Source organism: Artibeus jamaicensis, unplaced genomic scaffold (assembly GCF_021234435.1).
Source record: "Artibeus jamaicensis isolate MK-2021 breed Jamaican fruit bat unplaced genomic scaffold, CSHL_Jam_final contig_1998, whole genome shotgun sequence".
In the NCBI taxonomy this organism is placed as follows: domain Eukaryota; kingdom Metazoa; phylum Chordata; class Mammalia; order Chiroptera; family Phyllostomidae; genus Artibeus; species Artibeus jamaicensis.
Window position 1 is genome coordinate 1,236,304 of NW_026521407.1, and position 25,268 is coordinate 1,261,571.

General features: G+C 47.9%; 1 protein-coding gene across 1 annotated transcript in view; it reads left to right on the top strand.

Annotated features, from left to right (window-relative positions):
- EPOP (elongin BC and polycomb repressive complex 2 associated protein) overlaps positions 1-24,801 on the top strand; it is a 34,388-nt gene extending 9,587 nt beyond the window's left edge. Inside the window, exons 3-4 of the transcript XR_005083166.2 lie at positions 3,017-3,111; positions 24,663-24,801. The gene's annotated coding sequence lies outside the window, so the exon portion shown is untranslated. The remainder of the gene's footprint in view (positions 1-3,016; positions 3,112-24,662) is intronic.
- Positions 24,802-25,268: the final 467 nt, after the last annotated feature.

The following is a 25,268-nucleotide window of genomic DNA, read 5'->3' on the forward strand; positions in this document are numbered from 1 at the left end:
GGATGTTCCTAGCCCCTGTTCGTGTGACTACTTCCTTCCACCTGCCCCTCTCCCATCCTCCGTTTCCTCTGAAGTTCAAGGCTCTGCCACTGATCACAATGTGTTTTGTGGGATGTGGAGACTGAGGGTCTTAGCTTCTGTGTGGGTCTCTAAGTTCTCTCACTGGGTTCCTCTCAGAGAGTCTCTTTGTGGGCCTCTAACTCTTGACGGCTCTGGGGCCTGTGTCTGCCCCTCTTTATCAGAGCCACCTGCGCAACCCTGAGAGTGGAATTTTGTCCCCAAGGCGCCTTGGGGCCAACGCAGCCCTGCTCACCACCACCTCCCTCCTTGGAGCTTCAGCTGCTGCCCCCCCCCCCGCCCCCGCACTCTGCCTCTTGCCTCCTAAATCTCCCTGGTTTGACTTCTACCCCCCCCAAACCCTTTTTCAAGGATCACTCATGACAGCTCCAAGCCACAAATCCGGTGATTGCCTCCCTGCCGTTCTGACCCCAGGATCGCTTCATGTTCTGACCCCCGATGTCTCCATGACCTGCGACACTGCTGCATGTTCACCAAGTTCTCCCAGTTTTCTCGAAGGTCCCCTTCCTGTCTTCTGTGCCTCTCCCTCCTCCTCCGTCCTTGGGAACTTTTAATAAAAAGGGAGCCCATGATGTCCAGGGCGTGTCTATCCTCTGACCTCGTGGCACCCCTGGTGATTCCTTGTCTTCCTTTCTCAGATCTTCAGCTTGCACCTGCATAGGTGAGTGACTCCCAGATGACTGTCCCTGCCTCCTCATCCTCCAGCCCAGCCCCTTTCCCAAGCTTTGGTCGTGTACCTCCATGTGGATGCTGGCAACTTGTATTTTCCCTATTGAAGACCAAGCCGAATGTCTCCACTGCCTCCCCCCATCAGTCCCCCTGGTCACGTCTACGTTCTGGTCACAGCTCTGCCTTTCTCCCCAAGACTCAGCACCTTGAATTCTCACCCAGGTCTCCCATTTGACCCACTGCTATTTCTGAACCTCCCCCTGCTTCTGTCTCTCTCTCTGGCTGGGTACAGTGAACTTTATTGATGGTGCATGACAAGGTAGGGGTCCCTAAGTCCCTCTGACCCTTCTTCAGAGGGTCAGAGATACCAGGAAATGAGCTCGACAAAGTAGTCGTTGAGGGCAAGGCCAGCCCCAGCACTGAAGGGGAAGAGTGGGCGCCACTGTTCAAGTTGCAGAAGACAAGCTGGTCCTCATTATGGCCCGGGATGCCCGTGAGGGGCCCTAGATACCTGCTTCACCATCTTCTTGATGTATTTCTTACCAGTATCTCCTGTATCCTCTCCATCACAGTGCAGCTCACACGGGTCTAGTCTGGACTGTCGCAGTTTCTGCGTCTCTGTTTTCTTGGTCCCCTCAGGTCAGATGACCTTCTTACTCAGTGGGTCCTCCTTGGCCTGTCATCTAGAGCCCTCTGTGCTGTGGCCCTGACTCTCCTGTCCAGCCCGTCCCTGTCATTTCACTTTACACACCGTGTGGCCCATCGCATTGGAATGCCCTTCCTTCCCCAGCCACCCACCCCTTTCTCTACCTTCATTCTCCAAAACCTGTTTGAAATGCCATCTCTTCCATGAAGTATTCTTTGATTTCCACCTCCAGACCCTCTTTACTCTTTGAGAAGCCCTCTAGACCTCTTTGCTCTGGGGGAGGGGTGATGGGGGGTGGTGGGAGAACTCGGGCTTTGGGGCCAAACACTCCCGCACTCCCCCCTCTTCACGGGGAGCCTGGGGAGCTAAGTCAGGCCACCCTGGGGAATCCCCTTTCTTTTCGTCGCTTTGGCCTTAACTGAGTCATTGACATGAGTGGTTGCTTCAGAATCATGCCTGAAATTGTGAAAATATCCCAAGAAGACACTGTCCAGTGCTCCAAGTCCTTCTACATGGTGTTCATATTTTATTTAAAATGAAAAATTAGGGTGTTGACGATAATTGTTTGTATTTTTTCTTGCACCCCCCCAAGTCATCTTGTGTATCCCCATTCTATTTAGGTCCTGGATCCGTGTCCGGTCAGAGTGCATATTTTAAAGGGCTATTTAAAGGACTGCACAGGCGCTTAGCCAGTGGCACTCGGCTAGGTGCAGTTCCAGAGCTTTCCACTAGATGGTGCTCTCTGCTAGCACTAGACGGAGGATGAAAGGCCACGGACGGTGGGTGGGGAAAGACTTAATGCTTTCAAGCAATTGAGCGTTTCTTAGCGCTGGGTTTGGTGAGAGAGATGTGTAAGCCATGCTCCTCGCACACAAGAGCTTAGTCAGGTGCTTTGCATGTATTATTTTTGCCTTAATTACAATAGATAATTATTATCGTCTCTGTTTAATAGATGAGGAAATGGAGGTTCAGAAAGGTTAATTGATTTGCCTGAGGTCTGGCAGCCAGTGGAGGAGCAGAGTTTAACTCTGGTCTGTCTGACTGAGTTTCCCCCTAGTAGCATTCATCATAGTAAGCACTTACGTGGCACCCTGTTGGAGCCAGGCACTGTTCTAAGTGCTTTATGCCTAGTTACTCATGGAGTCCTCCGAGCAACATTAGGAAAAAGGTACTATTATATTATGATCCCCGTTTGTAGATAAGGAACCTGAGGCACTGAGATGTTCCGCCAGTGCAGCTACAGAGTAGCAGCTACAGAGTTTGTGCTCTTGGTGATGACTGTGCTGCCATGTTTCACCAACCTGGCAGCGACCCATTGCAAACCAGAGCTAGCGCCCCGATATTCAGAGGTCACACCCTGATATTTGGAGGTCACAGAGAGCTTGCCCTAGAGGAGCCTCTGGTTGCGTGGGAAAAGCAGGACATGCAGTCCTCTCCTTAGGGAGTGGACTTTCGACAGATGTGCTGGGTGACTAGCGGAGTGGTTTGCCCACTCTGGGCTTTAATATCACCAGCTAAAACTGCAGCAGGAGGTGACTCTCAGACACAGGAAGTTCGCTCTTCATGATTTCTTTCTTTATTTAAAAAAAAATCCTCATCCAAGGATATATTTATTGATTTTAGAGAGAAGAGAGAGAGAGAAACATCGATGTGAGAGAGAAACATCGGTCAGCTGCCTCTGGAGCTCGCCCTGACCAGAGGTCAAACACATAACCTGTGTAAGTGCCCTGAGAATCGAACCTGCACTGTTTTGGTCTACAGGACTGTGCTCCAACCAGCTGAGCCACCCAGGCAAGGCCCGTGATGATGTATGACAAAAATTATAGCATTGAAGAAATAGAGGCGACATTATCTACTTTAAAGTGCAGCTTGATTAATGTTTGCGCAGGCACAGCCTGGGTGGCCACCGCCCAGGTGTAGGTAGCCAGCCCGCCGGGAGGCTCCGGCAGTCACAGGCCCGCTCACTCCCTCCGACCAGGCCACCGGGCTGGCTTCTCTCACCACAGGTTCGTTCTGCCTGTTTTTGACCTTCATGTAAATGGAAGCTGTTTTTCTGGGTCTGGCTTCTTTGGTTCCACCTCACAGGTGTGGATTTATCACACTGTGGAGGGTAACAGTACTTTGTTCTTCTCATTACCATGTAGTATTTCACTTTATGAATATCTGCAGTTTACGTAGTCTGCTGATTGACCCTCGGGTCACTTCCAGTTGTCAGGTTTATGTACGAAGCTGTGTGGCACAGTTTTAAAGGAATTGGGAGGAGCAGTGAAGAGAGTTAACATTTACTGAAACTTTAACTGTTTCGGACAATGGGCTGAGGGCTGGAGATGAGACGTGACTAAACCCCCATACTTCTCTCCCCAAAGCTCACAGCTTTGTAAGGGAGAGAGACAAGGGAGCAAAGGGTCACAGGACAGCATGACAAGTGGAGATAGGGATCAGGAGGCTGAGAGAACAATGGGGCATGTGGGGGGAGCAGGAGGGGGCAGTCAGGGAGGACTTCCCAGAGGAGGAGGTACCTGAGTTGAGTCTTGAAGGATAGGCACGAGCTCATGAAGCAATGAAGACCCAGGAGGTGCTGAGGACAGAGAGGGCAGAGCAAAGGCATTGAGGCTTGAGTAAGTGGGTCTTTTAAGCCAATCATATTGCCTGAAGCACGGGGTGCATGTGATAAGACATGAGGTAGAGAGAGGCCAGGTCACAATGGGTCTTGTATATCAGTATAAGGAGTTTATTCTGAAGACAGTGGGGACCCCTGGGGGATGACTCAGTCGGACCATGGTGGCCATACACGGTACTTATGATTTGTTCAATAAATGTTAATGGAGTCCTACTATGTGCTGGGCCTTGTGCAGTCACTGAGAGACAGTGGTGAGCAAAACAGGTAGGGTCCTGGCCCTCTGGAGCTTGCGGGGTGTGTGTGGGGTGGTGATCAATAACCATGCAGTGGAAACACTGCTGGGAAGGAGTGCAAGGGCCTGGGAGCTGGGCCGGGAGCATTCAGCCTGGGCAGGGAGAGCGGAAGAGACTTCCTGGGGCTTGAGAATAGCTTGGAATGATGACTAGGAATTAAAGACAGGGAGAGGGGACCGTGTGGATAATGGGCCTGGCACTGGAGGGAGCAAGGTGCCTCAAAGAGTCGAGCATGGCCAGAGCCTAGAGTCACGGGGAGAAGGTAGGCAGGGGCGGGGGCAGGGCCGGATGTCGCAGGGCCTCTTGTTCTGACAGCACTGGTGTTAAGCAGCGCTGTGACCATCAGGTTTGTGTTTGGAGAGGATCACTGCGGCATCACTGTGGACAAAGGCGGATGTGGGGAAATCGGTAAGGAGGCGACCAGGCAAGAGATGCTGATGGCCTTTGGTGGGAGTGTGGGTACAGGTGGGGGTGCAGCGTGGAGTGGAGTGGACCACTGCAGGCACAGTTGACCACGTGTGGCGAGAGCTCGGTCTGGGGGCTGAGTGTGAAGGAGGGGACAGGAGTAAGTCTTGGGACTCTGGCTTTAGAGGCTGGGTCAGCAATGAGACAGGAAACTCTGTGCTGAGCATCTTGAGTTCAGACCTGGGCACGTACCGTCGGAGGTGCCTTTGAGGCATCGAAGTGGATGTTTGGGTCTGATGCTCAGAGAAGAGGGAGGACCAGAGACACACTCGTGTGAGTTACCTGGGTGTCTGTGGGTGTGGAGGTTGGGAGGCTGGATGTGGGGCTCGGGAGATATTAAAAGGGGAGAGGAAAAGAGGGCTCAGGACTGGGCCTCGAATTCCTGCATTTCACTGGAGCATGGTGGGAAGTACTGGGGGGTGGGCGAGGGCTGGAAGCTCAGTTTGAATTCTGTGGGAAAGGCCCAGGGGTCTCTGGGAGAAGGAGAGGAGAGGCCTTTATAAATCAGAATTGCGGGCCTTGGAGTCTGGCCTAATCCCAGCTTTTGGCCCAGAGTCTGCTGCCTGAGGGCAACCTAGGCTGGAGGTAGAATGCTGGGCGTCATCAGCCTGTGAATGGACAAGAATGACCAGGGGGTGTGTGTGGGCGGGAGAAGAGATCCGGGAATAGAGCCCTGAGTGACAGGTGAGAGGAATGACTGGGAGGTCGGAGGGACAAGATGGCACTCTGGTGACAACTGCTGGTCGTACACCAAAGTCTGCGCTGCCCTGGCTACCCAGGTAGACTTGCATCCCTGCTTCCCTCACAGTCAGGGAAGCCAAAGGGCTTTCCTTCCCACTAGTGTGCTGCTCAGGAGAAGCGGAGTGGGCCCTTTTCTGCCTTGGCCTTGAGACCCTAAGCATACCCACGGTGCACTCTCTTTTCCCAACCTGCGGCTGGAGCCCTGCGTGGCTGCCCCCCCCCCCCCCCCCCCCCCCCGTGCAGCCTAAAATCACGGAGAATGCCCTAGGGGGCAGCGCAGCACGGGAGGGCCCGGGGCCTTCCAGTGAGTAAGCAAGCAGAGTTCACCACTGACCTGGGATGTTCCCTGGGAACGTGAGGAAGAATGAAACTTTACGTTCTTTTTTGTAAACCCTCACCCTAGACGGGATTGAACCAGAAACTATGTGCCCTGACTGGGAATCAAACCTGTAACCTTTTGGTGTTTAGGATGACGCTCCAACCAACTGAGCTACTGGCCAGGCCTGAAACCTTCTGTCCATTAAGTTGCTGTCGTATTTGGATCTTTTGTTACAAGAGTTCAGCTTATCTAACACAACTTTGCTGCATCACTTAATTAATGTCATTAATCAGTTTAACAAAAATTATTGGCCTAACTAGTACAGTATGAAATTAAAATACAATGTAATAAAAATTAGCCTAACTAGTATAACTGATCAACTGTGAGGGGAACCAAGGGAGGAGAGCCCATGAAGGCAGATAAAGTGGGGAGCGGTATTGATGTTGCACAAAGATTGGGTGAAATGGGGATGAAGACGGGTCCCGTGGCCTTGGTAGCTAGGAGGTCACTGGTGACTCCAGTGACGCCCCTGTGGGGGGGGGGTGAAACAGGAGGGAAAGGAGCATCTCTTTTGAAGAACTTGGCTGTGAAGGAAGAAGCGGAGAAGGATCTAGAAGGGGGCTCATGATGAGAACAATGGAAAAAGGAAGAGAGAGGGATGAGGCCTATGTAGAGGGGCTGGGCTGGGGCTGAGGTAGACAGGGAGGAATATGTGTGTTCACAAACACGCTCCAAGTCACACATATGTGCACGCACACACATGCACGAGACAGGAGATCATGGAGGGGCAGGTGGGTTGGCAGCTGGGGGAGCTGGGAGCAGGAGTGCTTTCCAGAGAGCTTTCACGTCCTTTGAGAAGGGGGAGACGAGGTGAGGGGTGCAGGGCGGGAGGGGAGAGAGTCGGGTGTGGGACTGAGGAGCTCAGGGAACCTGGGAGGCCCAGAACTGGTGGAGGCTGCAGACGTCCTTGGGTGTGGGGGCTTCTCCCAGCTGAGCTTAGCCGCTGGGGTCCAGGAGCTCAGCAGACAGGTGGGTGGGCCCAGGGGGGCGGTCCTGTGGGCAGGGAAAGTCAAGGACCACGAGAGTGAGGGTACAAAGCGTGGGTCCAGGGGAGCATGTGGAAGCCAGGGGTGCAGTGAGGGTGTGGAGGTGCTGGGGAGGGTGCGGAGGGGCTGTGGTGGAAGAAGCGAGGAAAGGCCTGGAAGAGGGGCAGGGTGGTCGGTGGGGGCTGCCCAGCTTTCCCGTGTTGCTGGGACCCCACGGCTACCCAGGGTGGCAGCCGGACTCAGCTTGGAGGACGTTCTGGGAGTCCAGAGCCAGAGTCTGAAACAGGAGGGGCGTGGGCGGGGCGGGGTGGCTGGTGACCACGCCTTCCCTGGGTGACTTCCTGCAGCACAGGGTGGGCTGTTGGGAGGCAGAGGCCAGGGCGCCCCCTGCCCACCACACGGACAGCAGCAGGCAGAATAAACGACGACCTTTTACATTTACGGCCTTCAGATTGGCCATCAACAGCCTTCCCTATTCCCTACCGTGCGATCAAGTATCTGTTTTAACAGAGGAGCCGCTGAGAGGGATTTAAGTCAGATGCTCAAGGTCCCAAGGTCTGGGCTCCTCACCCCACCTCCTGTCACCGCCACAGACCAAGGTCACATGACTTCGAGTTGGGTGCCAGGGCCCGCACCGCCCTGCCTCCAGCTTCCCACTTCGCCTCCGTCTGAGCTGGTGCAGCAGCAGCCGCACCTTCTCTCTCAACACCTTCCAACCCGGGGCCCAGCCAAGCACCACTCTGCCCACGGCACACAGCCCCGGAGCTGGCAGCTCCTGGCTCCCTCCCTCCCCTGTGCAGCCTCCTCCGGCCCCTCCCTTCCTGTCTTCCGAATCCCCAGAGGGGAGCCTCCACCAAGTCTGGGGGCCACGCTGCAGGCCTTCCTTAGGTCAGGGGCCTGGTACTGCCACGTCAGAGTCCTGGGAACTCCGTGTCACCCTGGGCCAAAGCGGGTGTCACCTCAGTCCTGTGTGGGTTCCAAGTCAGTCCCGACCCCTGTGGCCACTGTGGGCTCTGCCTCACTCTGGGTCAAAGTGGGCTGTAACTCCTTGTGGGCTCTGTACTAGTTAACTCAAGTCCCCGGCTCCCGACCCCACCCCGGCCTCCGTGGCTCCCCAGGTCCTGTGACGTCCGCTAGGTCTGCAGCCCTGGGCCGCCCTGGGAGCCTGGCACTCTGGGCTGGGAGTTCCACGTCAGCGTGGGCCCAGGGAGGGGCCTCGTGGCTCTAATTCCTTGACCCATCTTCATCAGCACCCTGGGCCCCTGGGGACACCCGTGAGTTCTATGTCTGTCGAGCCCACGTGAGGTCCCGGTGGACTGCGGCTGCCCGACGGGGGCCCGTGGACCTGCAGCACTGGCGTTCGCCTGAGACTCGCTGGAAGTGCAGACTCTCAGGCCCACGCAGCTCTCCCGAGTCAGATCTCCCCACACTGTTGACAAGCCCCTCGTGATGCACACGCATGCGAAGGTTTGAACGACGCCCTGTCAGTGAATGTCAGTCTGGATCCAGGTGGGGCCACCCCTCGCCATTGCCATGTGAGCTGCATGACACCCAGGCCCCACGGGCACCTGTTAAAGATCCTCCAGTGCCCCCGGGGGGGGGGGTGGAAGCGTTGTCCCCAGGACTCCCCGGACTCTGCTTCCTCTCCCTCACCTTTCCCTGCCTCCTCTCTGAGGCCTTGCCGCTACCCAGCTTTCTCCTCCGAAACCCAAGGCCCCCTCCACCCAGAGTCCAAGCACAAAGGGCCTTTGTCATCCCCCACTCTGAGCTCTCTGCTTTGGGGATCCTCCTGACCCTCCCTCCCCCGGCCTCCTGCCGACCTCAGGCCACCCCAGCTGGAAGGCTGCTGTGGTAGTTTTCCATCCCTGCTGTTCTCTGCCTCAGACACACGTTGCACGGATAGATCTGAAGTCTATATCTATATATACTTCTCACCTCCCCACCCCCGGACGGCGTGCGTCTCCTTTGCCAGGCTGTGGTCGTGCAGTCTGTCGCTCGTTAAGGCACTGTCTCCGATCTGCGTGGTTAATATTTTATCCAGGAAGCGCTCCTGGCTGGGCCCCGGAGGTGGTGTGAATCTGACAGAATGTCAGGCTCGGAATGGCTGCTCCGCGGTGGTAGCAGTGGGACCGGAGAACGGTGCCGGTGACGCCAGTTCCTGGCTGCTTGTCTGGCTTTAGCATTGGTGTGGGGGTGGGGGGACATATCAGGGATCAGCACCCCCCGCCTGCACAGAGAGCCTCCCTTCCTTGGCACACAAGCAGCCATTAGGAGGGTGAACTCCAACTTGAACTTGTATGTTTGATTCAGTGGCTCCTCCAGGTCTTGGCCATTTCAGTGTCGGGGATTTTCCAGTGGGAAGAAGCCCTTGGCTCGGTAAGGAAGTGGCGGGTCACCCCACGCCCAGGGCCAGGGCGAACCACGGAGGAGGACAGAGTGGGAGGGAGGAGATGGGCGGAACAGTGGGTCTGGCTGGTGCTCTGTGACCTTGGGGTGTCATTGAGCTCTCCGGTTTCCTGTGAGTGACAGGGGAAGGTCATTAGCATCTTCCCTCCTCCCAGGCAGGCTGGAAACCCGAGGTAGTGGCTTTGGTGCTGAGCATGGAAGGCACTCTCTTCTGTTCCAGATATCTGCAGAGAACTTCGGGGGCGGGAGGGGGGCGGGGGAAGATGAGGCTCTGGCCCAGGGGCAGATGGAAAATGCGAAGATGGAAGTGGGGGAGGGGAGTGCAGACAGACACAGGCCTTTCATTCTGACCCTTGGGAGGCATGAAATGCCTGATTGTGCCTGCGTCCAGAGGGTTCCGTGGGGCTGGAGGTTAGAGGCAGAGGGGCGAGCCCGCTCCATCTCCAGGTCCCTGGGGAACAAGGCTCCCACACACGGCACTGCTGTCTGGCAAGGCTGTGACGTGACGGAAAGGTCTTCTCAGAGACGCCAGGACAGGGCACAGCCTGATGCTGCTCCCCACCGTTTGCCAAGTTTCAGGGCCTGGAGGCTCATCTGCACTGCACTGTACCCCCGTGAGGGGCAGAGGCCGGGTCGGGTGTGTGTCAGGGGGGCTTGTGCTGTGATCATCCCTCAGCCTGCGACAGTGGCAGGGGGTGGGGAGGGGTGGGGGTGGGGGTGGGGGTGGGGGCAGCCTCCCGTCCGACACTGCCTGCTCCACTGCAGCTCCCAGCTGCTCTTCCCCAGGTGCCAAACTGGGAAGTTCTTCCTGGCGTCTTGTCTCAGTTCTTACTGCTGCTGCTTCAGGGCAGTTACTCTCTCTTCTGCTGTGTGGCTGGATGAGGGGCAGCCGTCCTGTGCTGGGGTTCACTGCCTTTTCTTCCCAGGAAGAGGCGTGTGTTCTGAGTCAGAACCCTGGGGGCCTGGCCTGCCTCGGGGGTCTGTTCGTCTGCCCTGTGCTGTGGGCATCCCTGGCCCCCACCCAGCCGTAAGGAGCGGGATGAAGCTTCAAGGGCCTCCAGACTGCTGTGACTGACAGCACCAAGCTGCACAGTGCAACACAGCACAGGTGCCGGTGTTGGGGAGCCCTCTGCTCTCTACAGTGCCCCACCCCGCCATCCAGGTCAGCAAATTATAAATGCCTGTTACCCTTGAGACTGTTTGTCCAAAGGCTACCATGCAGAAGCAGAGCAAAACCTGAGAGAAGCCCAGCTGCTCTGGCGGAAGCCACGGTGGGGGCCAGGGATGCCCACAGCAGAAGGCAGACATGCCCGCTTTCCTCCTCCTGCCCCTTGGAAGCCTCTCCTGCCCCTCCCGCCATCCCCCAGGGGCTCCTGAAGGCCCCACAGGACTCCCAGCGCTTGGCAGAGCAGAGTGAGAAAAACCCTGATCTGCAAAATCTAGTTTCTTAACTCCTGGAAGCTGCCAATCAAAGGCAATGGGCAAGGGCAGAGAGAGGAGCGTGAATGACAGTCCCACAGATGACAACTGCATGACAAGGGAGGAAGAGGTAGAATGATGAAAACAGCACAGGCAAACGAAGGGCTCAAGGCTGGGCCGTTTAGTTTGGGGGTGACCTCGATTGCTCCTCGAGAATCTCTGGGGGCAAAACTGAGTAACAACATGTGCCCAGAGCAGAGGCCTGGGTGGGTGGGGGGAAGGAATTAAGTAGAAAGGAATTAAGTGAGAAATTTCAGAAAGACTGCCGCCCTCAGTGGTCATGCTACAGAAGTGTGGAAGAACACGAGGTTCTGGACATCAACCCCCAGCTCGCCGAACGCACTGACTCGCCCGAGGAGCTTGTTCTCATCCAGGGTGATTTTGGCCCCCTCACCCCCACCTCAGGGCCGTTTGGTTGTTATTACAATGGAGGGGGTGCACCTGGCATCTAATGGACAAAGACCAGGGATGCCGCTGACCACCCTACAATGCACAGGATGGTCCCCTCCACAATGTCAATAGCTCAGCACTGGGGCTGAGAAACCTCAGTCTAGACTCCAGACAAGGCCGCAGGTTCTGCTGCATCTGTTTATTTCCCCCACTGAAATATGTTCCCACAAATGAGAAATAATGAGTCTTCTACTTGTCTACTTCATCTGTCTCTAGTTACTTGACAGATATTTGTCAGACAGATGTGTGATTAGATGACTCACCTGGACGTGGCAGGTGGCACCCTCCTTCCTGTCCAGAGCCTGGTCTGCTGTGCGGTGAGGCACCTGCTACTTCTCCGGCTTAGTCAGTAGACACGCAAGGGACCCTGACCCCGGGGCCACCCTGGGAGAAAGCCGAGGAGGGTCCACCCAACAGTGCCCGAGCTGTTGACCAAAAATAACAGATGCTTATTCGCAAATCAATTGCCACATCATTTGCATGTTTCTTTGAATATAATTTGCATGTTGCTCCTTTAAAGTCAAAGGCACAGATTCCCCCTCCCCTGCCTTTCCCACCTCTGCCTCCCTCCCCTTTCTCTGCTCAACTCTCTGGGGAAACGCCCACCTGTTGGACCCACATGAGCTTAGTTAGTTTCCCCAGGGCCTACACAAAACTTAGGAAACCTATTCACTGAGAGATGAAAAAAGAAAGAAGCAGGCCCCTTGCATTCTGCCCCTCCTTTGATGCCTTCTGGTCAAGATCAAGGCCTTTGAGTTTCACCATGGCCTCTGCCATTCCACAAGCTATCTAATCTTGAGCAAGTTATTTAATCTCTCTGTCCCTCAGTCCCCTCATCTGTGAAAGGAGGGCCATGATATTTACCTCATGGAATTACTGCAATGACTCAACTAGAAAACCTGTTAAAGTGCCAGGCAGTGGGTAAGCACCGAGAAACGGTGACTGGGAGCTCAGGGTTGTGCGCGGTGTCTCTGAATCAGCTGTCTCCGGGCAGCACCACCCTCCTGAACGTCTCGCCCTGCTCCAGCTGCTCCCTCTTCCCTCTTGAAGCTCTCTTTGGCCTTGGAGTTGCCACTGTCTTCTGGTTTTCCTCCCACCTCTCTGGCCACTCCTTAGTCTGATTCCTTCTCTGTCCTACCTCTAAAGTTTGGGGAGCCCCAGGGCTTGGCGCCAAGCCCTCATCTTTTTGTCTTGCATGTCCATGGCTTTCATCCATTTCTCCATTTCTCCAGCTGGGAGATTTATAACACCACCTACGCGATATCTCTCTCCACGTGGATATCTATAAGGCAACTCAAAATCAACCTTGTGATTTCAAATCCTTTTCCTCCCCCAGACTTCCCTACTGCATTAAATGGTGCTGTGATTTATCCAGTCACTTAAGTCCAAAAATCCAGAGTAAGTCTTTGATTCCTTCCTCCTTACCCCCTGTATTAGTCATCCATTGCTGTGTAACATAGTGCTTCCAACACTTAGTGTCTTAAAATAATAAGCATCCATAATCTCGCTAATACACGCTTCTTCTTTGGGTTAGGAATCCAGACGTGACTTGACTGGGCTCAGGGTCTCTCATTAGGTTGCAGTCAAGATGTCCCTGAGGGTGCTGTCACTTAAAAGGCTGGCCTGGGCTGGAGGGTCTGCTTCCAGAGGCCTCTTTCACAGACCTGTGAAGTTAGTGCTGGTGGTTGGCGGGAAGCCGGAATTCCTTGCCAGGTGGATACTGTGGAGCTCTTGAGTGTCCTCATAGTATGGCAGCTGGCTTCCCCTGGAGTGAGAGCTCTGAGAGAGAGAGAGAGAGAGAGAGAGCAAGAGAGCGAGCCAGCCAGCCAGCCAGCCAGGAGGAAGGTGCGATGCCTTTTCTGATCTTGCATTAAAAGTCACACACTGTTAACTTCTGTTGGATTCTATTCCTTAGAAATGAGTCACTAAGCCCAGCCTGCATGCAGGGGGAGGAAAATCAAGTTCCATGTTTTGAAGGGAGGAATCTCAAAGAACTTGTGGTCATATTTAAAAACTATTGCCTAAATATGGCTTGCATGATCTATTTCTCGTCACCTCCACTGCCACCATCCCAGTCCTAGTCACCCTCATCACTCACCTGGGCTCTGGCAGCAGCCTTTGGACTGTTTGGCGCCGACACCTACCCGTCTACAATCTGCTCTCCACGGAGCAGCTGGGACGGCCCTGGGTCAGTGCAAGTCGGGATGGGGGCTTCTTGTTAATGGTGACGAATGGCATCTTTTATATCCTGCTAACATGTTAGCAAAGGAAGAAGAAAGGCGTAAATCCACCAGGACCAAGGAAAGGACATTTCAGCAGCTGAAGGATTTCAGCAGTGTTTTGGAAGATTGGAAGTGGACTGGGGAAGAGTCGTAGACTTAGCTACCAGGACAGAGGAAGGTAGATGATAACAAGGGGAAAGGGACTTGGAGGCACCAGAGGGGCAGAGGTGAGGCCTGGCGTGGAAGAATAGTTGGCCCCTCCACCACTGCCCTGCACAGAAAGGCAGCAACCAGGCTCCTAATTACTCCAGACAGAAGACCAGAAGTTTCCTATCTGGAGAAACTGAGAGGCTCCCAAGAAAAATTCCATGTACTAACATTTGGAGGGTTTCCAGCGAAACAGCTGGCTCTTCGCCCGATGACTAAAAAGCAAAATCCACCAATAAAAAAAGCCTCCCTCGTGCCTATGGAACCTCCAGTCAGCTTTTTAAGGCTTTTCCCTGAAATACAAATGGCTGAGCAGGGATCACCTGACAAAGGAAAAAAACTCCTGTGTCAATTCGGGCTCTCTGGGAAACACACGCCGAGTGATGCAGGGGGCCTGCGGTTTATCGGGGGCGATGCCTGGGAAGTGTGAAGAGAAGGGGGAGCAGGAGTGGACAGGGAAGGTCTTCGACTTTCGGTCGTGCAACCGGATGGTGGATTTACACCCAACCACATGAATGGTCCCAACCAACACACAGGGTCTGGACAAGCCAGCTAAAAGGCAGATGTGTGGAATTGAATGAACAAAATAAACTAATGGACAACATAGGGCTAGAGGCAGGGATACATGGAATACACTGACAAATGTCAGCGGGGAGGGGGCGGAGGGGTCTGGATAAAAGAAGGCGGAGGGATTAGCTCAAGAACATGTGTGCGTGACCCATGGACACAGACAAGAGTGTGCTAATGGCCAGGGACTGGGGGCTGGGTGGAGGTGGGCAGAGGCAGGGGAAAATGGGGGACATCTGTAGTAGTGTCAACAATAAAACATGTTTATACAAAGGCAGATAAAAAGGGAAGACCCAACTAGATGCTGTCTGCAAGAAGCCCACTTTCTTTCTCTTTAAACATCAGCTACTTACTTTTCCTTTAAATTAAAAAAAAAGCAGTAAGTAAGTGTAAGCCCATTTAAAGAGTAGAAGTTCTCATGGATTGATGCAGTCACATTTTGCTGGGCCAGGCCCGAGAGCAGTTTCTTCACCTCGGCCCTGTTGACATTTCGGGCTGGATCGTTCTGTCTGGGACTGTCCTGTGCATTGCAGGGTGTTCAACAGCAGCCCTGGCTCTTGACCCACTAGATTCCAACTGTACCCTCTCCTGGTCCTAACAACCAAAAATGTCCCCAGATATTCTCACCCCCAGATCACCCTCGGGGTGAGAACAGCTGCCTGGCCGGACTCTCACATGGTCTGCAGGAAAAACAAGGCCAAACAGTAGCAGTCTCGTGCAGTTCTGACATTGCCACCAACCTGGATTTTGGTCACATCACCAAAAATATTTTCTGCAGCATCAGCCCTGTGCCAGCTCCCCGCAAGGGAGGGCGGCCCAGAGAGTCCTAGGATGCACCAGTCTTCCCCTCTCACAGAGCTCAGGCCATCAGGGCTGGGCCTCCAGCTCAGAGATGACACTTGGCTTAAATCAAAGAGGAAGTCCACACTCGAAATAGAGACATAAGTAGTTAGAAAGAAATAGATATACCATGCTAATACAAATCAAGAGTGCTGGAATGGTTATATTAATATAGGCTATGTTATGGTAACACTGGTCAAAAGGGCTCTATTAATATCAGAGAAAATAGCCCTGACTGGTGTGGCCCAGTGGTTTTGGCATCATCCCAGGAAGCAAAAGGTCATCAGTTCGATTCCTGGTCAAGACATATGCCTTGATATGTCTGATATATATATATATATACCTAGGTTGCAGGCCAGGTCCCTGGCTGGGTGTGTATGAGGGGCAACCGATCAATGTTTTTCTCCCTCTATTTCTCCTTCCCCTCTCTCTAAAAATAAAAGTACATATCTATATATATATCAAACAAAATAGATCTCAGAGCAGAGATTATTACGAAGGACAAAGGGCCATTTCATAATGATAAAAGGTCATTTCAAAGAGGACATAATTCTAAAGTTGTATTCACCTAATAACAAAGCATCAGAATACATAAAGCAAAAACTGAGAACTGCAAAGAGAAATAGACGTATTTACAAGTATAGTCAGAGGTGTTAATGCCCCTCTTAGTAAGTGATAAAAGAAGTGAACAGAAAATCAGTAAGAGCATAGAAGATTGGACCAAAACTATCAACATATTTATATAATATATAACTTTTAACTATATATAACTACTAACTATTTATATTATATATTTTTCTGTGTACAGTTATATTACCTGTGAATGATATCTGATGTCTTCCTTTCTAAATTCTGTACCTGTTATATAATTTTCTTGCTTTATTACATTGACTAGAATTTCTAGTACAGTGTTAAATGTAAGAATGGAGACATCCTTGTCTTGTTTTCTATCTCAGTGGAACGCTTTCAATATTTTGGAATTTATTCAATTAAGGAAATTTTCTCCTCTTCCTACTTTGCTAAGAGTTTTCTTTTTTGAAAGTTAGGAATTGGTGTCAGTTTTTTTCAAATTCTCCTACATCTACTGAGATAATCATACGGGCTTTGTGCTTTATTCTGGTAAAGAGATGAATAACATTGTTTGATTTTCTAATGTTAAATCAATTTTGCATTCCTGGAATAAACCCAATTTTGTAGTCATGTTTTCTAATACATATTATTGTATTCTATTTGTTAATATTTTGTTTAGATTGTTTCCATTTTTGGTACATGAGAGAGACTGACTTATAATTTTCTTTGTAATATCCTTACCCAATTTCAATATTAATGTTATAATAGCTTCCTACAATGAACTGGGGAGAGTTTATTAGATGGGTTTTGCTTCTCATTCTTAAATAGTTGGAAGAATTTACTAGTGAAGCCATCTGGGCCTGGAGTTATCTTTGTAAATAGGCTTTCAATTACTGATTCAATTTTCTTAATCGATATGGCACTAGTCAGATTTTTAATTTACTCTTGTGTCAGTTTTGGTAAGTTGTACTTTTACAAGAATTTACTCACTTCTAAATTTACAGATTTATTCATATATGATGATTAATATCCTCATTATTTAAAAAGGCTTTTTTAATGAAGATATAACATGCATACTGTAAAGTATGAAATCTTAGAGCTTGATGAATTTTTCCATAGTTATATGGTGTTGCCATTCACAGATTAAGATATAGAATATTTCTGGTCCCCAGGAGCTCACCCCGTAGAAACACACAGGTAACCATGTTTTTGGCTTTATCACCATAGACTTGTTTCATCTGTTTTTTTCTAATTATCGAACTTCATATTAATGGAATGATGTAGCTCACATTCTTTTGTATCTGGTTTCTTTCACTCCACATCACGTCTGTGAGATTCATCCGTATTCTTGCAGCAGGAGTATTTCATTTGTTTTCATTGTTGTACAGAATTCCGTTGTATGACTGTCACATAATAATGTGTCCATTTTACTGCTGATGGACATCTGGTTTGTTCCAGTTTTTGGTGGGAGATTATTTTTTTGCCATGAAGTAAACATTTGTATTTCTTGTGTATGTACCTGGGAGCGGAGTTGCTAGATCACAAGGTGAGCTCCACTTATCTTTCACAGAAACTGTCAGAGAGTTTTTCAGATTGACTGTACCAATTTACACTCCCATCAGAAATTTTCAGTTTTAAAAGTTTTAGTAGCCATACTTGTAGATGTGAATTTGTATCTCATTGTGGTTGTTATTTGCATTTTCCTGATGCCTGGTGACTTGAGCACGTTTCATATGTATTTGCTGGATATTTGGATACCCTCGTTTGGAAAATGTGTCGAAGTATTTTGCTGATATTTTTAAAAATTAGATTGCCGGCCTGCTTTTATTACTTAGTAGTAGCTGTTTATGTATGTATCCTATGATTTGCTTTTTCACCTTTATGGCATCTTTGAATGAACAGAAGTTTTTAATTTGAATGAATCAAATAGATCAGTCTTTTACTTTGCATTTGGCGCTTACTGTGTCTGAATTCAGAAATCTTTTTCTACCCCAAGACCGTGGAAGTATCCTTCTCTGACTTTTTCTGGAAGCTTTGTTTTTATCTTTCACACTGAAGTCTATCATCTATCTTAAATTAATTTGGGGGTAGGAGCCAAGATTCCGTTATTTTCTGCGTGGATATCCAATGATTCTCCACCCTCATCTCCCCGCAGAATCGCATCTTCACTGCAGATTAGGTGGCAGGCTGGTTTCTGGGCTGGGTTCCGCGCCCGCGGTCTTGCTCCCTTCCCTTAGCGGGTTCAGGTTTACATGTACTCCACGTACACAGAATTCAGAAAAGTCTTGCTCTCTGGGAGTGTGAATCTTCCTCTTTGCTCTTTTTTCAAGGTTTTCTTGGGTAATCTAGTTCCTTTTAATTTTCACGTGAGTTTTAGAAATAGTTTGTCAATTTCTACAAGAAACTTTCCAGCATTTTGATTGATATTGCCCTCAATTTATTAAAATGAGAAGAATCGACAACTTAACAATATTCTCCTAATTTATTAACATGGTATTGCTCTTTATTTGTTTTTATTTATTTATAGAAATATGATTTACAAATTTAGGTCATCTTTAATTTCTCTCAGACTGGGTTTCTAGTTTTCAGGGTAGAAGTTTTACACATCTTTTGCTATTTGTATTCTTAGGTATTTGATTTTTTTATGTTCTTGCATGTGGTGCTTTCTGTTAATCCTTATTTTTCTAATCATTTATTGCTAATATATAGAAAAATTAATTTAAAATATTGATCTTGTATCCAAAGAGCACATTGATTTTACTTATTAATTCCAATAGTTTATCTGCAGATTCTATTGTATTTTCTGTGTACAAAATCATGCCATTTTCAAATAATTACAGTTTTGCCTTTTCCATTTCAATGTTCCTATTCTTTTCCTGCCTAATGGCACTGACTGAAACCAGTGTATTGTGGACTTTCTTGTCTTGTTCTCAGTCTAAGAGAAGAGTGTTCAGTGTTTTATGATTAAGTGTAATGATAGCTGTAATTTTTTAACCAAATGTTTTAATTTTTTAAAACATCCAGTTTATATATAATTGATGTGCTATTTATTCATAATTAAATTTTTATCACTGTCTAACAGAAGGCCATGATAAAAGAAAGAACACAGAAGAAATGAGATATTTGCTGTAACTTTTCTTTCTTGTAATATTCTTGTCAGGTTTTGGTATCAAGGTTATTCAAGGCCCATAAAGTGAGTTGGGAAACATATTTTTTTCCTCTGCTCTCTGAGTTTGTGTAAGATGGTACTGTTTCCTCCTTAGCTGTTCAGAAGATTCCCCAGGGAAGCCATGGAGGCCTGGAGTTTTCTCTGTAGGAAGATTTTAAAGGAAGGTGTCAGTCTCTTTTAACACAAACAGATCTACCTACAGTGGTCTCAAAAGTCAGGACATTCCTGCGACATTTTTGGTCCATTGTGTTTTTCAGATGAATTGCCCATGTTATGTAGATTTTCAGATGTTGAAATAAAGTTGTTTGTAACATCCTCCTATTATTCTTTTAACATCTGTAGGATCTGTAATAATGCTTCCATTTTTATTCCTACTGTGAATTATTTGTTCATTCTCTCTCATCTTCCTTGGTAGCCTTCTTTTTTTTTTTTTTTTTTTAAACAATTTTTAGTGGTCTTGCCGAAGAACCAGTTTTTGGCTTTGTTGACATTATTGAATGTTTGTTTTTAACTTTGTTGATTTCTACTCACGTCTTTAATGTTTCCCTCCTTCTGCTTCTTTGGGGAGGAGAGGTTTAATTGCTGTTTTGTTTTATAAAGTTTCTTTAAATGGATGCTTAACTAATTGATTTGTATCCATTTGTCTTTTCTAATATATGAATTTACATCTATAAATTTCTCTTCAAGCATGGTTTTAGTTGTATCTCGTTAACATTCAGTTCAAACTATCTTATAATTTTTACTGTGGTTCCTCCTTTGGCCTCTTGAGTTAGTTAGTTAGAGGCTTATTATTTAATTTCTAAACATTTGGGGGATTTTTAAGTTACCCTGTAGTTGCTGATTTCTAGCTCAGTTCAGTGAACACAGAGAGCACACTATGCATGATTTTAACAATTTAAATAGAAGTCTGTTAAGACTTGTTTTATGGCCCAGCATTATGGTCAACCTCGTGAAGTGTCAAAACTGATACTTGGGAAGAATGTCCCTTTTGTGGTTGTTGGTTTCCTCATATTTTTTAAAAACAGTATTCTATAATTGTCAATTAGGAAAGTTGGTTAATTATGTTGTTCGAATCCTCTATTTCTCCACTGATTTTTAAAAGCCACTTGTTCTATCAGTTACTGAAAGAGATGTGTTAAAAATATCCAACTATGATTGGAGATATGTCTGTTTTCCCTTGAATTCTGTAAGTTTTTGCGTTATATATTTTGAGGTTATATTATTAAATGGCTATAAACTTAGACCTGTTGTGCCTTCATATTGGATAAGCCCTTGTATCAGCATAGAATGTCCCTCTTTCTTTTAGTAATGCTTTTTGACATAAAGTTTATTTTGTCTAATAGAGCTACACCAGCTTCATTTTGGCTGGTGTTTGCGCTGTATCTTTTCTCACCCTTTAATTTTAACTTTTCTGTGTTCTCTTTAGTGTGTGTCTCTTGTAAGCAGCATATCATTGGATGATTTAACATAATCTAACATCTTTCTCTTTTAACCGGAGCTTTAGCCTACTTACATTTTGTGTAAGTACTAATACAGTTAGGTTTAAATCTACCATATTCTATTTGTTTCCTGTGTCTTCCAATACTTCCAATGGCAAAGGTCTTTGACTGCAGTGTGAAGATTTGGTTGAAGGAACAGGTTGAAGGGCCAGTTTTTGCCTGGTCATCAAAGAAACATGCAGTCTTATGTTAACCTGATAGGTTATGCGTTTTCTGTTGGCTAATTGTGGATGCTTTTCATCAAGTGCTGTCTTCGGCTGGTCTAACTGGGAGCAGTACTGGGAGTTCATCATTGGTTTTCTGGAAGGAACTTATAATAGAAGACTCCCTTGCAGTCGCACCCTATACACAACATCACCTTCTGTGGGTAAAGGGCTTTGGTTGCCCCACGTTCTCACATTATTGTAAAGTATCCACTTTTCATTGCCTGTCACACTTTGTTTTAAAAATGGCGTGTTTTCCTTATGTTTAAGTAGAGAATTGCATGTGGAAATATGGCAGGAAGTTTTTTTTCACTTATGTGGAACTCAAACATCAAAGCAATTAACATAACTAAGCTGGTGCAAATGATTTCCATCTCTTGATTTGGATATTTTGAGTATGTCGGCCACCTCCTGCGGGGTAGAACATTGATTGTTCTCAATTAATGTCTCAGTTTGATCACTGTCAACTTCAGCTGGTTTACCGGACTGTGGAGCATCGTCCAGCGATAAAACTCCAGCAGGAAACCGCAAACCGCTTTGGCCAGGTTTGACATGTGACTACAGCACCTTCTCCATTCCCTGCATGAATCTTTTTTTTTTTTGCATTTCAGTTGCATTTTTACACCTTTCTTGAAATAGTAAAGCATAGTATGCGGAAAATGTTGCTTATTTTCTTCCATCTTCAATATTAAAATGGCTATATAAAAATCCACCAATTTTGCCCTGGCTGGTGTAGCTCAGTGGATTGAGCGCGGGCCTGCGAACCAGACAATCGCAGTTCGATTCCCAGTCAGGGCACATACTGGGGTTGCAGGCAGGTTTCCTGCAGGCCAGTTCCCAGCAGGGGACGCACGAAAGGCAACCATACATTGATGTTTCTCTCCCTCTCTCCTTCCCTTCCCCTCTAAAGATAAATAAATAAAATCTTTTTAAAAAATCCACCAATTTTGATGTTTTTAAAAATGCACGCTTATATGACAGCTGCCACAATGCAATCTAACAAAACTGTTTCAAATGAAGTTAAAGATAACAGCCCTGGCTGGTGTAGCTCAGTGGATTGAGCGCGAGCCTTCACACCAAAGGATTGCGGTTGGATTGTCAGTCAGGGCACACGCCTGCGTTGCAGGCCAGTTCCCAGCAGGGGACTCACAAGAGGCAACCATACATTGATATTTCTCTCCCTCTCTCCTTCCCTTCCCCTCTAAAGATAAATAAATAAAATCTTTTAAAAAAGATAATGAAGAGCTACTAGAGCCCTTCTTATTGGGTGGGGGGATGGACTTTTTGGCCTGGAGATACTAATGTGGAAACTGCTAGAATATAGTGGTAATTAAAGCCATAGGAACGTTAGGGAGTGAGAATAGAAGCAGACCTGAAACAAAAACCTGAGGGATATTTTATAGTTGGGTTGAGCCAAGGAGGTTGAGAAAAAGTGGTTAAAGAAGTAATAAGAGGAAAACCAAGAAAGCTTACTGTCCTAGAAGCTGGGGGGAGAGCATGTTTTAAGAAGGGGGAACGGGGTAACCATGTGAGCTGCCGAGAGGTCAGAATCCCTAAGGGCTGAAATAGTGGTGTGGCAGCTTTAGGAAGAGAAGTTTAAATGGTGTTGCGTGGCGGGGGGGGGGGGGGGGGGGGGGGGCATCAGGCTGAAGCAGATCGCGGAGTGGGAGGTGAGGAAAGAAGCCGAATTTCGACCACTACACCAGCTGGGGGAGGCTAGGTTTCGCTGGGGCAATCATCCACACTCAGGCCACAGTGGGTTAGAGCAGGGATTGGCAAACTTTTCCTATAAAGGGTCAGTCAACTTGAAAGCAGTTCAGGCTTTGTGGGCTGCAGCTGTGGTCACAACTGCAACTCGCGGCCAGTGTCGCGCAGAAACAGCCAGAGACAAGAAGTAAACAAGAGGGTGCTGGCTATGCTCCAACAAAACTGTGTTTACAAAAGCAGGCAACAGGCTGGATTTGGCCTGGAGGCTGCAGTTTGCCGACGACCCCTGGGTTAAAGACCTCTGGGGGCGGTGAAATGTGCTGCTTAGATTCCTTGGAGGAAGCCGGGCCGTGGGGAGCAGAGCTGTCGGACAGCCCCAGTTGCTACCCCTCTGAACCCTTCACCGTGTTCGCGTTCGGCCGTGTTTCTGCGGGGCTGCCCCCAGCCAGTGGCTGAGCGTGGCTGGGGCGCTAGTGCTGGCCCATCCCTGAGGGACTCTGTACTCCTCTAATGGGCAATTTTAACTTGGGGGCTTTCTCCATCGGCCTGCCTGAAAGCTCTGTTGTCTGGGACTCTTTCGGCCCAATCCTCCTTCCTTCTTTCTCGGCTCCCAAGGTGTTAGACTGGCATCGTCTCATGAGTTTCTAAAAATCATCCTAAATTATAAAAAGCATCCGTGTATATTTCTTTTCTTAAAAAATTTATTTTATTTATTTATTTTTAGAGAGAAGGGAAGGGAGAAAGAGGGAAACATCAATGTGTGGTTGCCTCTTGAGCGCCCCCTACTGGGGACCTGGCCTGCAACCCAGGCATGTGCCCTGACTGGGAATCAAACCAGTGGCCTCTTTGGTTCACAGGCCCATGCTCAATCCACTGAGCTACACCAGCCGGGGAGTATTTCTTTCTGGTGCCTTTTTGTGTAACTCTATACTTAGATATATAATCTATCTGAAGTGCATTTTTTATGTATGAAGTTAAATAACTTAATTTCTTTTTCCATAGATAGATAGCCATTTATTCCAGCACTGTCTTCTTTCTCTGCTAGTTTGAAATGCTATTTTTTATTTTATTTTTTAAAAGCTTTTTATTGATAGACTTTTTAAGAGAAAGAGAGAGAGAGATCTATTTGTTGTTCCACTTATTTATGCATTCATTGGTTGATTCTTGTATGTGTCCTGACTGGGGATCAAACCTCTGGTATCAGACCCCCAAACTTGATGACTCTCTAACCAACTGAACCACCCAGTCAGGGCCTAAAGTGATGTTTTTATCATATGCTAACTTCCCACTTGGTGGGAGATGGAGATGAGAGATACCTTAAAAGGTAAAACTCAATGAGGGGAGAAAAGGACCCAGGGTGACCACCTGTCCTATTTGGGAGACTGTGTGGAACTGTGAAGGGGCATGAATAAGGGCGGGGGGTGTGGACCGGGGAGAAAAATGGTTAGGTCGGTTTGAGGCCTATTTGGGACTTCGATGTGTTCATGGACACCAAGAACATATTCAATAGAAATACATGAAAAGCCTTTATATTACAATATTCGCTATATGAAAAGGTTTTTGAGACTGCTTCTGGACCATTTGTTCTATTGATCTGTCTGCCTGTTCATTTACTTGGTCACCCTGCAAATGTGTGTTACATACTGAGTAGGTGCGGAGACAAATCTTGTTCTTACTGTAATACCAACTCCTCTATGGTACGCGTCAGTGGTGATGCAAGCAATTTCCACCCAGGTCGTTCTTTGTTTGTTTGTTTGTTTGTTTGTTCTGATGGGTGTGGCTCAGTGGATTGAGTACCAGCCTGTGAACCAAAAGGTTGCTGGTTCAATTCCCGGTCAGGGCACATGCCTGGGTTGTGGGCCAGTAGCCAGTGGGGGGTGCCCAGGAGGCAACCACACAATGATGTTTCTCTTTCTCTTCCTTTCCCTCTTTCTAAAAATAAATAAATTAAATCTTTAAAAATTTTTTTAAATTTAAAAAACACATTTTTTCCATATGGTACTCATTTACTCTTCCAGGTGAATTTTAGAATTATCTTTTCTGGTTTCAGTTACAGAATTCCATTGGAATTTTAAATGAGTTGGATTTACAGCGTAGTTTGGAAAGGGCTAGCAGCTCTACCACAGCAGTCTCCATTGTTGCAAAGTGGCATTCATTTATCCATTTATTCAGGCTTGCTTGTATGTCCTAGGTGAAATCTATTCCTACGTATTTCAGAGCTTTAATTGCCGGTATGAGTTAAATAACATTTTCCTAACATTTTAAAATTGGATTTTGTTGCTAAAAAAGACAGCTATTGATTTATCTATATTTTTATTTTGACTGGCCATTTTATTAAACTTGCTGATAGGATCTATAAGGCTTCAGTTGAATCCTTGACTTTTCTAAGTAGATGATAATAATAAGCTTCATGTAGTGGTGATTTTGCTGGTTTTTCCAATATCTGTATCTCATTTCTTTTTCCAGATTAACTCTTTTGTCTTATTTGAGTGTTGCTTCTGGTCGTTTCCCTTTGTAGAGCTTTACTGACTAATTGACAAGACATACACGACACACATTTGAAATGTACAAGCCGAGAAGTCCTCACATATGACTCCGCGCAGGACACTGCCACTGTGTCAGGTAATGAACCTGCCCCTCCCCGCAGTCTCCTCCTGTCCTTTTTCATCACTTGCTCCACCCCCTCCCCTTGTCGCTAAGCAACAACCGATGGGTTGTTGTCTTTTACTCAGGATGGGTTTGCATTTTTAATAGATATTACATATATAGAGAGAAAGTCATACAGTGTATACTCTTTCTCTTTTTCAATGTTCAGATGTTAATTTAATGTAACAAATGCAGTTTGCCGAAAACAAATCAAAATAATGCTGAAGTCAAGTAACAAAAAGACTGTCTCTCTTGGCCATTCCTAGATTCGATCTGTATTTGCACTTTAACTTGATGATGTGGAGCTTGTGTTTAGGCCTAGGACCCACCTTGAGCTAATTTTTGTATATGGTGCGAGGTATTTTATTTTATTGCGTATCTGGATGTTTATCTGTTCCAGGATCATTCGTTGGAAAGACTACCTTC